The 13,233-nt window shown below is 40.4% G+C and overlaps 1 protein-coding gene across 2 annotated transcripts in view; it reads right to left on the bottom strand.

The window, feature by feature from the left end:
• SOCS5 (suppressor of cytokine signaling 5) overlaps positions 1–12,860 on the bottom strand; it is a 98,454-nt gene extending 85,594 nt beyond the window's left edge. The window contains exon 1 of one of the 2 annotated variants that reach the window (XM_043468491.1): positions 12,625–12,860. The gene's annotated coding sequence lies outside the window, so the exon portion shown is untranslated. The remainder of the gene's footprint in view (positions 1–12,624) is intronic. The other variant, XM_043468490.1, reaches the window with a different exon arrangement.
• Between the last annotated feature and the right edge of the window lie 373 nt (positions 12,861–13,233).

Raw genomic sequence — 13,233 nt, 5'->3', positions numbered from 1 at the left:
AACTTGGTGAGAAAGCACGTTTATGGCGTCTCTCTGCATGTTCTCCCTTGCATTGAATTCACTGAGGGTATACTGCTGCCAGCCTCCTCGTCCTGCTTTCCCTCACCAGCCCTTTCTGGCCTCCACGTTTTTTCACTAGGGATGTTTTATTGAGAAAGACTGGTGGCACCTGGCAAAATATCATATGCTGTCTCCCAGATTCCTGAATAATTTCTTCTAGGTTGGAAGGGAGTATCTTTCATTTCCAAATACCTGTATCTAATGTCAGCCTTGCCCTGAGGAGCAACACCAACAGCTGGAGGGGCGAATCTTCACTTAGCTTCTCTGAGGCCATGTGCTAATAAAACAAACAAGCAAAATAAAACCTAACAAATCTTTTATGTGTCTGTCTTCGTTGTTGTTACTGCTGCGGTTTGATTGCCGAAGAATGTGTTTATTATGTCAGGACCGTGCTGCCCTTAGAAAGGGGTAAAACACTTAGTGCAAGTCAAAACCTTGCCGGATAGGTTGCCAGCTTTTTTGATCTCTTATTTGACACAATCTCATCTGAGTTTTTCGTGGCAGAAGATATATATTGCTATGTTCTTCTTAAGGCCATTTTCCTCATATAGAGTGCATCTCAAATATTTTGGAAGGAAAAGTGACGTGTTTTGTTTTGTTGTTATTGTTATTATTTGTAACTTAGAGAGCCTATAATTTTTATTCATCCAAAATAAATCCTTAGGTCCCTTTGTATTTCACACCAACTTGGTAAACAAAGGAAAATGGTATTCAAAAATCTTCCCTTTCCAATTACCTTTCTGAATTCTCCTATATAGCTGAGGAATTGCCATTCTGAGAAGCTGGGGGAGGGGAGGGAAGAGCATTCCTCTAATTTCAGGCCTCCTAAATCTGGGATTCCTTATGTTGCTCAAAGAACTAAGCATTCTGGAAATTCTGCAAAAATTAATGCAAATATTGTTCTCCCAATAGAACTACTAAATGTGGTCATATGGTCTATCTCTTACAGGAGGATTTATTCCTTCTTTCTTAATTAAGTGAGAAATAAAAGGAAGTCATGTACAAGCTTTCAGAGCAATGACTATAATATAAAAAATGTAGTTCCAGGGAAAGAAAGAAAAGAAAAAAATGTTGAAATATGGAAATAATAGGAGGGCTTACTCAAGTAGATTCCTATGCTCCATCCAAGCACTGAAAGAATTAAGAAAAGCTCTAAAGAAAGGTAGAAGAATGCAGACAATGGAGCAAAGCAGTCAAGGACAGAAAGTAAGAAGTGTGTGGAGTAATAAGTTGGAATCTGGGATGATTCTTAACTAAATCACTTTCAAACTGCAATTTTCAAATAAAAGATGAGATTGAAAAAACTCACTGCTAGAAAAGAAAACAAAATGAATTTGTAAAGAAAGCCCATTTTGAATAAAGTCTTCAGAGATAAGGTCACCTGGCTAGAAAAGAGTTGAAACAAAATAAAGTGGCACAGGTGAGGACATTTGCTAAAAAAAACAAACCATACTGACTTTGCTACATCCACCCAATGTATCATATAGCCTCCCAAAGGCAAGTGTTTTAGCATATGTGCTCTAGTTCCAAAAGGGAATGGATTTAGTCAACTGTGTTAGTTCTATGTTACTGTGTAACAAATATTCTAAAACAGAGCTTACAACAAAATTTATTATCTTACAGTTTCTTTCTGTCAGAAATACAGGTACAGCTTAGCTGGTTTCTCCCTCTCAGGGCCTTTTACAAGACTGCAATCAAGGCATCAGCTTTTTAAAAATAACAATAAAATACACACATACTTTTGAAAAATACAAAAGCACACAAAATGACAATTGAATTCTCACCCTTTGACTCCCTGCCTACTCCCACTCAACTTTAAGGGTAAAGATTTTTAACTGTTTCTTAGATATTCCTCCAAATATTTTAAGTGTGAAGACACACTTGTGTGTCTGTGTATGTATTTACATATATGGGATCATAATAATTTTGTTGTATATCTTGGTTTTTAAAAAAAGCATAATGATATGTCTGGGAACGTGTATAGATGAGACCCATCTCAATTTTTTTCTTGACTGCATAGTATTCTCTTAAATGGTTGGCTGTTTTATAATTTATTTACTGAGTCTCCACCTAATAGACATTCATATCCACCCCTCCCCCAACTTTTTGGCTATTTCAAACAATGCTGCAATGGGCATGCCTATCTCTGCATACTTTGGTGAATTTCTCTTACAGACAGATCCCTAGCAGTGAAATTACTAGGCCAAAGGATATGTTCATTTAAAAAATTTAAAGCCTCTTTTTATTATAAAATACAAATACAGAAAACCAAACAAAATAAATGCAGAGTTTAATGGATTGTTATAAGGCAACACCCCTTTAACCATCACTCAGGTCAAGAAAGAGAACTTTGCCAGCCTTCCATGTGCTCCATGATCACAACTGCCTCCCTCCTTGATATTAACCACTGTACTGATTTTTATAGAAATCAATTTCTTTTGTGGTTTTACCACCCAAGTGTCATCCATAAATATGATAGTTTAGTTTTGTCCATTAAAAAAAAAAAAAAAACTATGGATATATCTTTCAAATCTCTTTAAATTTGCAGTTTTCCCTTTCAAATTTTTCTTTTCCATGCAAGGGCTATTATCACCCGAGCCCAAATGCTTTTCAGCAAATACCTCTTGGTTGTTATTGAACTTTTCCGTCCCCTGACCTTTTGGATACACTGTTTCTCATGGATCTCTCTGCTTCCTCATGCATAGGTGCTGATAACCGGCATGTCTTCTGGCTATCCCATTTGGTTGGTATTTTGATGTTCACAAAGCTACTTTATCACCTAAGCTTTACTGTAAATATTTTCAAGGGTTTTGAGTTCTGCTATCCAGTTATTTATTTTGGGGAAGGGATCCAGGGAGATTTAAAGCTATGCTACCACTTCCTCCATCTTCCCAGAATTTCCTCCTCATTTTAAAATTTGGTTCAGTTCATTTCAGTTGCTCAGTCGTGTCCAACTCTTTGCGACCCCATGGACTGCAGCACGCCAGGCTTTCCTGTCCATCACCAACTCCCAGAGCCTGCTCAAACTCATGTCCATCAAGTTGGTGATGCCATCCAACCATCTCATCCTCCATTGTCCCCTTCTCCTCCTGCCATCAATCTTTCCCAGCATCAGGGTCTTTTCCAATGAGTCAGTTCTTTGCATCAGATGACTAAAGTATTGGAGTTTAAGCTTCAGCATCAGTCCTTCCAGTGAATATTCAGGACTGATATTTCCTTTAGGACGGACTGGTTGGATCTCCTTGCAGTCCAAGGGACTATCAAGAGTCTTCAACACCACAGTTCAAAAGCATCAATTCTTTACGCTCAGCTTTCTTTATGGTCCAACTCTCACATCCATAAACTACTACTGGAAAAACCATACCTTTAACTAGATGGACCCTTGTCCGCAAAGTAATGCCTCTGCTTTTTAATATGCTGTCTCAGTTTGTCATGGCTTTTCTTCCAAGGACCAAGTGTCTTTTAATCTCATGGCTGCAGTCACCATCTGCAGTGATCTTGGAGCCCAAGAAAATAGTCTGTCACTGTTTCCATTGTTTCCCCATCTATTTGCCATGAAGTGATGGGACTGGATGCCATGATCTTAGTTTTCTGAATGTTGAGTTTTAAACCAGCTTTTTCACTCTCCTCTTTCACTTTCATCAAGAGGGTCCTCAGTTCCTCTTTGCTTTCGCAAATTAATTAGAATTTGGTAGATGTGATCAAATTACCTGGAGGATGATGTGCTTTCTGTGGACATTTGCCTAATATTTAAAAAGTACTTATTTACTTTTGACTGTGCTGGGTCTTCATTGCTGCGCAGGCTTTCTCTAGTTGCTGTGCACGGCTTCTGCTTATGGTGGCTTCTCTCGTTGAAGTGCACACCGTCTAGAATGTGCAGGCTTCAGTAGTTGCAGCTCACAGGCTTAGTCACCCAGTAGCATGTGGAATCTTCCCGGACCAGGGATCAAACTCATGTCTCCCGCATTGGCAGGCAGATTCTTAACCACTGGACCACCAGGGAAATCATGGACATTTACTTTAAATTAATAGACTTCCTATTCCTAAATAGCAGAAAGAGAATAGTGAAATCTTAGGAAGAGACTGTATGTCCTATGCATTTTCATTCTGAACCAAAGTCTGTGAATAGATATCAAAGAAGTTTGTGAATAAGAGCTGGTAGGATCTCCAGTTCTGTAGGATCTTTATAGAATCTTTATGCACTGCTCTGAGATGAACAATGCAGCTGGAGGCCAGGGGACTCACTGCCTTTCAGAGACCAAATCAGGAGGACGTGCCTATGGATCCTTCCATAAGTCACAGAGTCTTTGAAGCAGAAACTGAAGAACTCATGGGGTCAAGTTTTAATACGAATATGTTAGAGGAGTCTATTCGGGCATCTCTCAAACCACGGGTCATATGTCTGTGTTTTTTTTCAGCTTTCTTAAGTCAGCTGGGAGGGACAGTTGGCTTTTATTATATTCTTCTATTTCAACAGACTTTTCATGAATGATGTGCAGCCACTGACAGGGACTTCTGTTATGGTCTCAAAAAAAATTGCCTTTTTTGGTCCTTATATTTTGTTTATGTCTATACTGTTAAATTGAGCCCAAAACCTCTAAAATTAGCAACTCTCATAGTATTGACTAGTCAACTAGCGCAGTTATCTAAGAAAAAGAAAACATTCTGTATTTGACTATCTTTCCAGACTGATGTGAGGAAGGTTTCCTAGTCATTGACTAATTACGTATTTTAGAATATTAGACTCAGCAATCTTCATATGTTTGGGTCAACATGCTTGTCCCTATGAATTTCGTGTTCACTCCCAATTCACTGAAATATGATGCCACCTACTCAGTGGCTTTTGTATGTAAAGGTGAAGATCCCATTTACATGTCCATGGAGCCCTGCTGGCATTGAACTTGTCACTAGAAAACTCAGGATGAAACTTCAGTAGAGGCTTTTTTGGGGAAGTTTGGAGAGCAGTGATGAGTCCTTAGAATAGAAGTACTTAAGAGTGGACAGTTCAATGAAAGATTAAAGACACTCTGGACAATTTTCTAATTTTAACCTGTTTTTTTTTTTTTTTTTAAAAAAAGCTTTTCCTGAATGAATGGGTGCAATCCTGCCTTTTTAGAAAATACACCAATTAAATATTAAAAAGCATCATTTTCTAGAACTAATTAATTTCCTTAAATATATATTGCTGTCTTATTTGTGTTAATTCTGCAGAGTACTAGCCCACAAACTATCTAGAAGATCCCAACGGGACTATTACCTCCTAAAATCTTAAACCCATACACTCCATCCACTCCTTATCAATCCACTACGTGATTTCTATTCATCCATCAAGAACATTCATAAAGCTAACTAAACTGCCGCCAGACATCTGCATTAAGTAGTATAACCTACAGGACAGTAGGCATTTCTCATATAGTTATCAGAGTAAAGCCTCATCAATTATTTACGATACATTTCCTATACTCAAGGCGCCATGCTAAATCATATTCAATGTTTGTGGAGTAGTTTTAAAGTAGTTAATTATTACCTAAGTGCAAGTCTCACAATTGACATTTGTGAAGTATGAAATGTCGAAAGCTACATTTTTAAGTATGATTCACAGAAGATATTGTTAATTGCTAAAATTTATTTGGCCTAAGAGAGCTATTTTCTCCTCACTGCATTGGCTACACATTAACTGGAGAATGGGAAGTCTTTTCTTTTTGTTGTGTTTTCAACGTATACCCTGTGACAAACAACGATGACAAAGAATGAAGAGAAAAGAGAGTTTAGTGAGGGTGTAGAAATAGGGTAAAGAGAAAAATGAGGATGGGTAGGGCATAACGAGAAGGTTTGTTGATTGGGATTCTGCAGGAGGAAAGGAAGAATATATTGGTTGTTTTGTTTTGCATCTTTGTTTATTTTGAGCACATGGATGAGTGTTTAAATGTACACAGAAAACCAAAATCAGGGAAGAGAATGCAGCAGCAGACAAGGAGTTTTGAAGGAGTGTTCTAGACAGGTGTTTGCTTCAGTATAACTGTTTTATTTTTGCAGTAAGAACATTTATACAGCAAGAAATATCTGGGTAAGAAGCAAGGATTAATGACAAATGATGTTGTGAATTGCTGACCTGTTTATTATTAAAGAGCCATGTAAACATCAACCTGGATATTTGTAGAAGCATGGCAGTCTAAACCTCAAAAAGTTATTGATTTCTCTCCTGGAAACCGTACACATCAATACAAATATGAAAATCTAGAAAAGCTCCAGAAGGGTCTCAGAAATGACTTGAGGAGTGATGACTTACTGAATGGGGTAAAGCTCTTTGGCAGGAAGACTGAACAGGAACATGATTAGATTTTATGAAACTATGAAGTTTATATACTGTGTAATCAGGAATGATTCACCAGATTTTCCACCACTAAAACTAAAAGGGAGAAGGAGCTTTTGAACTTTGAAAGGAGTAATTTTAGAACACGTAAGAGGGGATTCTACTTTTAGTCTTTGCGTTATAAATTCATCATACCAAGAAGCACTAGAGACATGAACAAAATAAATGCGACTGCAATGTAGGTAACTGCATGCATAAAGAATTCATAATGAGTTGTTAAAGGAAGCAAGAGCTGCTTTATAATTTTGTAAAGATGATGTATTGAAGACTATTTTTATCCTTCTATAAAAACAGTCCTTGGTTTGCCTCAGGGTTGTCTTCTGAATAAGCCAAACTAGATCCAACGTATTGTACTATCCAGTACCTAGCACAGTGCCTGGTAGGAAGTAGGCTGTTAGTCTTTGCTTGGTTTGTTGATTCTCTTTTGTACATCAGAGAGGTATGGCCTTCAGAAAGGCCATGTGGTGACCTCAGTTCAGGTCAGTCAGTTCAGTCGCTCAGTCGTGTCCGAGTCTTTGCGACCCCATGGACTGCAGGACGCCAGGCCTCCCTGTCCATCACCAACTCCCGGAGTTTACTCAAACTCATGTCCATCAAGTCAGTGATGCCACCCAGCCATCTCATCCTCTGTCGACCCCTTCTCCTCCTGCCCCCAATCCCTCCCAGCATCAGGGTCTTTTCCAATGAGTCAGCTCTTCACATCAGGTGGCCAAAGTATTGGAGTTTCAGCTTCAGCATCAGTCCTTCTGGTGAACGCCCAGGACTGATCTCCTTTAGGATGGACTGGTTGGATCTCCTTGCAGTCCAAGGGACTCTCAAGAGTCTTCTCCAACACCACAATTCAAAAGCATCTATTCTTTGGTGCTCAGCTTTCTTCACAGTCCAACTCTCACATCCATACATGACTACTGGAAAAACCATAGCCTTGACCAGACGGACCTTTGTTGACAAAGTAAATGTCTCTGCTTTTTAATATGCTATCTAGGTTGGTCATAACTTTCCTTCCAAGGAGTAAGCATCTTTTAATTTCATGGCTGCAATCACGATCTGCAGTGATTTTGGAGACCAAAAAATAAAGTCTGACACTGTTTCCACATCTATTTGCCATGAAGTGATGGGACCAGATGCCATGATCTTAGTTTTCTGAATGTTGAGCTTTAAGCCAACTTTTTCACTCTCCTCTTTCACTTTCATCAAGAGGCTCTTTAGTTCCTCTTCACTTTCTGCCATAAGGGTGGTGTTATCTGCATATCTGAGGTTATTGATATTTCTCCTGGCAATCTTGATTCCAGCTTGTGCTTCTTCCGGCTCAACATTTCTCATGATGTACTCTGCATATAAGTTAAATAAGCAGGGTTTTCACCCTACTTCACAGCCTTGACATACTCCTTTTCCTGTTTGGAACCAGTCTGTTGTTCCATGTCCAATTCTAACTGGTGCTTCCTGACCTGCATACAGGTTTTTCAAGAGGCAGGTCAGGTCGTCTGGTATTCCCATCTTTTTCAGAATTTTCCACAGTTTAGTGTGATCCACACAGTCAAAGGCTTTGGGATAGTCAATAAAGCAGAAATAGATGTTTTTCTGGAACTCTCTTGTGATGATCCAGCGGATGTTGGCCATTTGATCTTTGGTTCCTCTGCCTTTTCTAAAACCAGCTTGAACATCTGGAAGTTCATGGTTCACGTATTGCTGAAGCCTGGCTTGGAGAATTTTGAGCATTACTTTACTAGCGTGTGAGATGAGCGCAATTGTGCGGTAGTTTGAGCATTCTTTGGGATTGCCTTTCTTGGGGATTGGAATGAAAACTGACCTTTTCCAGTCCTGTGGTCACTGCTGAGTTTTCAAAATTTGCTGGCATATTGAGTGCAGCACTTTCACAGTATCATCTTTCAGGATTTGAAATAGCTCAACTGGAATTCCATCACCTCCACTAGCTTTGTTCTTAGTGATATAGTGATGCTTCCTAAGGCCCACTTGACTTCACATTCCAGGATGTCTGGCTCTAGTTGAGTGATCACACCGTCATGATTATCTGGGTCGTGAAGATCTTTTTTATACAGTTCTTCTGTGTATTCTTGCCACCTCTTCTTAATATCTTCTGCTTCTGTTAGGTCCCTACCATTTCTGTCCTTTATTGAGCCCATCTTTGCATGAAATATTCCCTTGGTATCTCTAATTTTCTTGAAGAGATCTCTAGTCTTTCCTATTCTGTTGTTTCCCTTTATTTCTTTGCATTGATCGCTAAGGAAGGCTTTCTTATCTCTCCTTGCTATTCTTTGGAACTCTGCGTTCACATGGGAATATCTTTCCTTTTCTCCTTTGCTTTTGCTTTTCACTTCTTTTTGCAGCTATTTGTAAGGCCTCCTCAGGCAGCCATTTTGCTTTTTTGCATTTCTTTTCCATGGGGATGGTCTTGATCCCTATCTCCTGTACAATGTCACGAACCTCCGTCCATAGTTTATCAGGCACTCTATCAGATCTAGTCCCTTAAATCTATTTCTCACTTCCACTGCATAATTGTAAGGGATTTGATTTAGGTCATACCTGAATGGTCTAGTGGTTTTCCCTACTTTCTTCAATTTCAGTCTGAATTTGGCAATGAGGAGTTCATGATCTGAGCCACAGTCAGCTCCCGGTCTTGTTTTTGCTGACTGTATAGAGCTTCTCCATCTTTGGCTGCAAAGAATATAATCAGTCTGATTTGGGTGTTGACCATCTGGTGATGTCCATGTGTAGAGTCTTCTCTTGTGATGAGAAGGACATCTTTTTTGGGTGTTAGTTGTAAAAGGTCTTGTAGGTCTTCATAGAACCGTTCAACTTCAGCTTCTTCAGCATTACTGGTTGGGGCATAGGCTTGAATTACTGTGATATTGAATGGTTTGCCTTTGAAATGAACAGACATCATTCTGTCATTTTTGAGATTGCATCCAAGTACTGCATTTTGGATTCTTTTGTTGACCATGATGGCTACTCCATTTCTTCTAAGGGATTCTTGCCCACAGTAGTAGATATAATGGTCATCTGAGTTAAATTCACCCATTCCAGTCCATTTTAGTTCGCTGATTCCTAGAATGTCGACGTTCACTCTTGCCATCTCCTGTTTGACCACTTCCGATTTGCCTTGATGGAGAGTTCTGACAGAATGTGGTCCACTGGAGAAGGGAATGGCAAACCACTTCAGTATTCTTGCCTTGAGAACCCCATGAACAGTATGAATGGTATGTGACCTAGTATCCTAATATTTAATTTGAATGAGGAAGTCATTTGAGCAATGCAGATAATTGTCATTAATAAATAAACAAATGGAATGAATTGTTATTTAGCAACAGGATGTGAATGCATAGGATGCAAGACTGGGTTAAGATTCCTGAGTTCCACTGTGGTTTCTGTGACTGTTCAAGGAGTGGTCCATTCCCTTTGATAAGTAAAATGACACTGATAAACAAGGCCAGACCAAGACAGACAGATGCCTTAATGGGACAACTTTGTATTGCTTCAAACACATATATTTAAATATGTGCTTAATATTTATTTAAAGACAGCTTCATAACCACAAGTGAAAGAGGATAGAATCTGTCTCTCCTCTATTGGCTTGAGCCATTTAATTCTGACCCGAACTTGTACTGCTCAGCAGAAGTGAGCTCTACACCTGACCATATCCCACCCCACTCTAAAGGCAGGTGAGTGAAATACCGTTGTCACTTGCATAATTCCCTTGGGAGTCTTCGAACCCAAGCAGCTTCCTGAGAGGTTTCAAGTAAGCGTAATTATTTCTATTTTATTCTATTTCATTCTATTTCAGTATACAGATTGATTCAGTATATAGACTGAGTGTACATTTCATCTATAGAATGAGGCCTGGAGTTCTACCCTTAATTCAACCCTTAAGATAAAACAAAAAGAAGAGAGACAAAAGATATCCACTAAATCAAAGCTTTTTACTAAAATGACTTGCAATAGCAACAGATGATCACAAGATTGGCATTCCATGAGGGATTTCCATGCTATTTCTGTATCTACATAAATTGGTCCACTGTGGGCAGACAGAGCATGCTTAGTTCAATGCAGATGGAAACAGTGCATGGGTGATAAAAGCAGGTAATACTGGGACTTCCCTGGTGGTCCAGTGGTTAAGAATCCACCTGTCAATGCAGGAGACACAGGCACGATACCTGGTCCAGGAAGATCCCACAGGCTGCAGGGCAAGGAAGCGTACGTGCTGCAACTACTAAAGCTCGCACTCTAGAGCCCGTGCTCTGCAAGGAGAGAGGCCACCGCAGTGAGAAGCCCCTGCACGGTAACCAGAGAAAGCCCGGCACAGATGAAAAACGAGTTAATTAAATTTTTAAAAAGTGATTGAGAAAAAAAAGAAGATTAACACTGGGTCACTCTCAATCTCCTCTTTCTTTGGCCCACGAAGCCAGCCTAATGACCACCATACTTTATTCCCACATTGACTCATGGTGAGAATCAATTTTCAAGTTTGTGAGAGAAAGCAGCATCCTTGAAAGAGGGCTACTCATTTACCACTAGTCAACAACCCAGGAAATTCGGGGTTTTTTTTAACCTATTCTATTTTTTTTTTAGAATAACTCAATATGCATTGTATTAGACTGATCCATATGAAGTAGCCTATTTTCAACCATTGTTGACCTGCAAAGAGGCTAATCATATTGAAAACTGCACTGTTTTCTTGGTGGAAAGAACATGGAGGCCAGCTTCTGGAATTCAGAATTCAAGTCTCAGTACTGTGACTATGTCGAGGAGCCAGCTAACCTCCTCCAGGTCACATTTGCTCATTCAATAAAGACTGGGCTTACAGTCTATGTGAGACTCTCCAGAGAACACAAGATGTGTGACACAATTTCTGTCTTTTTGGACTCACAGTTTATTTGTGGAGAAAAAAATTCACCTGCAAAAAAAGCTATAATCCAAGGCAGTATATGATGGCTTTGTACACCTTTTTTTTTTAATTAACTCTGTCCCAAGTAAGAAAAACTACTTTTGCTGCTATAATCAGAAGAGCAATATAGAAGAGAAGACAGTTAATCTTGGGCTTAAGGGACAGTTAAATTTCATTAAGCAGAGAACTGAGGGAGGGCAGTTCAAGCAAGTGATGGCAGGAGCAAAGGTGCAGAGGCTGAAATACGGTGCTATTTTTGTGTGACTGGACAGATGGTTTCTGTGGGCGGGCTAGGAGATAAGACTACAGACCTGTTTCTACCATGGCATATAGGGGCAATTTTTTATTTCAATCGCTACACTGAATGAATGAAAAGGGCTTCCCGGGTGGCTCAGCGGTGAAAAATCCACCTGCAGTGCAGGAGCCTCAGGAGACAAGGGTTCAATCCCTGGGTCAGGAAGATCCCCCGGGGGAGGGCATGGCAACCCATTCCAATATTTTTGCCTGGAGAATCCCCTAGACAGATGAGCCTGGCAGGCTACAGTCCGTAGGGTTGCAAAGAGTAGGACACAACTGAAGTGACCTAGCACACATGCATGAATGAAATAAGGAAGATGGGTAAAAAGAACCCCAGAATGGAAATCAGGAGACCAGACATCAGCTTTGTCACCAATTACCTGGACTCCCTCAAACAAGTCACTACGGAGCTGAATTGTCCTCAGCTGTCAAACAGAGGTAATCTGACTCATCTCTATATGGTCCTAAGAGTTACAAGGACAAAATGAACAATCAGAGGGAAAACTCTTGAAAAAGGAAACTGCTGTGCCTTTCCCTCTAACATGAACTGTATGGACTAAAGTCAGTTTAGATAACCTTGGTAACAGCAAACCTGTGTACCTTTTTCTTAGAGTACTTACTACATGATAATCTCATTTCTCAGTTACAAGTGGAAGAAACTGGAGGAAACAACTCAGAATTATGATCATTTGGGTCAGCCAAGAACACAACAAAATCTCAGATGAAAGCATGGACAGAGATGGAATGGAAATATTAAATGAGAGCCTCGATATCAAATCATCACAGTACCTGGAGAGAAGTGAGGAGAGGAAGCCTCCTGGAAGTAAGAGATCAGATAGAAGAAGTCACTGAGCCCCAGGATTACAGACTACATAAACCTCTGGCGCCCTTCCAGCTCCACACCGTGCCCTTCCTCCTGCAGCACACGACCCACGCACAGGTTACTGATGCGGAGCAGGAAGAAGCATCGTTGTCCTTGCCAGTGACTTACCTGGAGCCAATCTACTTTGGCAGCCAGCCAACAGGGCAGAATGGGCGTTCCTCCATTACAGCTTCTTAAATGAGTCTTGCTCGTTTCAGCCAACTTTCCTTGGCTCATGTTTCCAGGATGGACTCGACCAGGTCAGAGTCTAAAAACAGCTCTGCATTTCCCAGATGAGAGTTGGCTTGACAGCGTCTTCTCTGTGGACTCAGATCAGGTCAGATGCCCAGAGGCACCCCGTATGCAGAGCCCAAGGAATGTGGCTGCTCCTGGTGTTTACACTCTGCGGGTATGAGAAGGCTATAGGCAGACAGACCCATCCACGTGGCGCTGCCACCAAAGCCACAGGGAGGAGCAGCCGTCTTCTGGGGTGTTTTCCTTGGCACTCTTGACCAAAGTCATTGCCATCTGTCAGGCCAGTGACTACATGAGCTCATTTCCTCTGGTGGGATGAGTTATCCTAGAAAATCTAGAAGAAACCCCTATGGAATAGAGACTCAAGGACTCCAGTTCATCAGGGAGTAGTTCCCCACACATCTCCTTCCTGAGCAAGTACCAGAGCTTCAGCCTCAAGTAAAGCTCGTGGCAACTCCAGGAAAAAAATGAGGATGGGATGGC

This window comes from Cervus canadensis, chromosome 5 (genome assembly GCF_019320065.1).
Source record: "Cervus canadensis isolate Bull #8, Minnesota chromosome 5, ASM1932006v1, whole genome shotgun sequence".
In the NCBI taxonomy this organism is placed as follows: Eukaryota; Metazoa; Chordata; class Mammalia; order Artiodactyla; family Cervidae; genus Cervus; species Cervus canadensis.
Note: the sequence above shows the minus strand (reverse complement) of the source record. Positions and strands in the feature narration are given on the sequence as shown.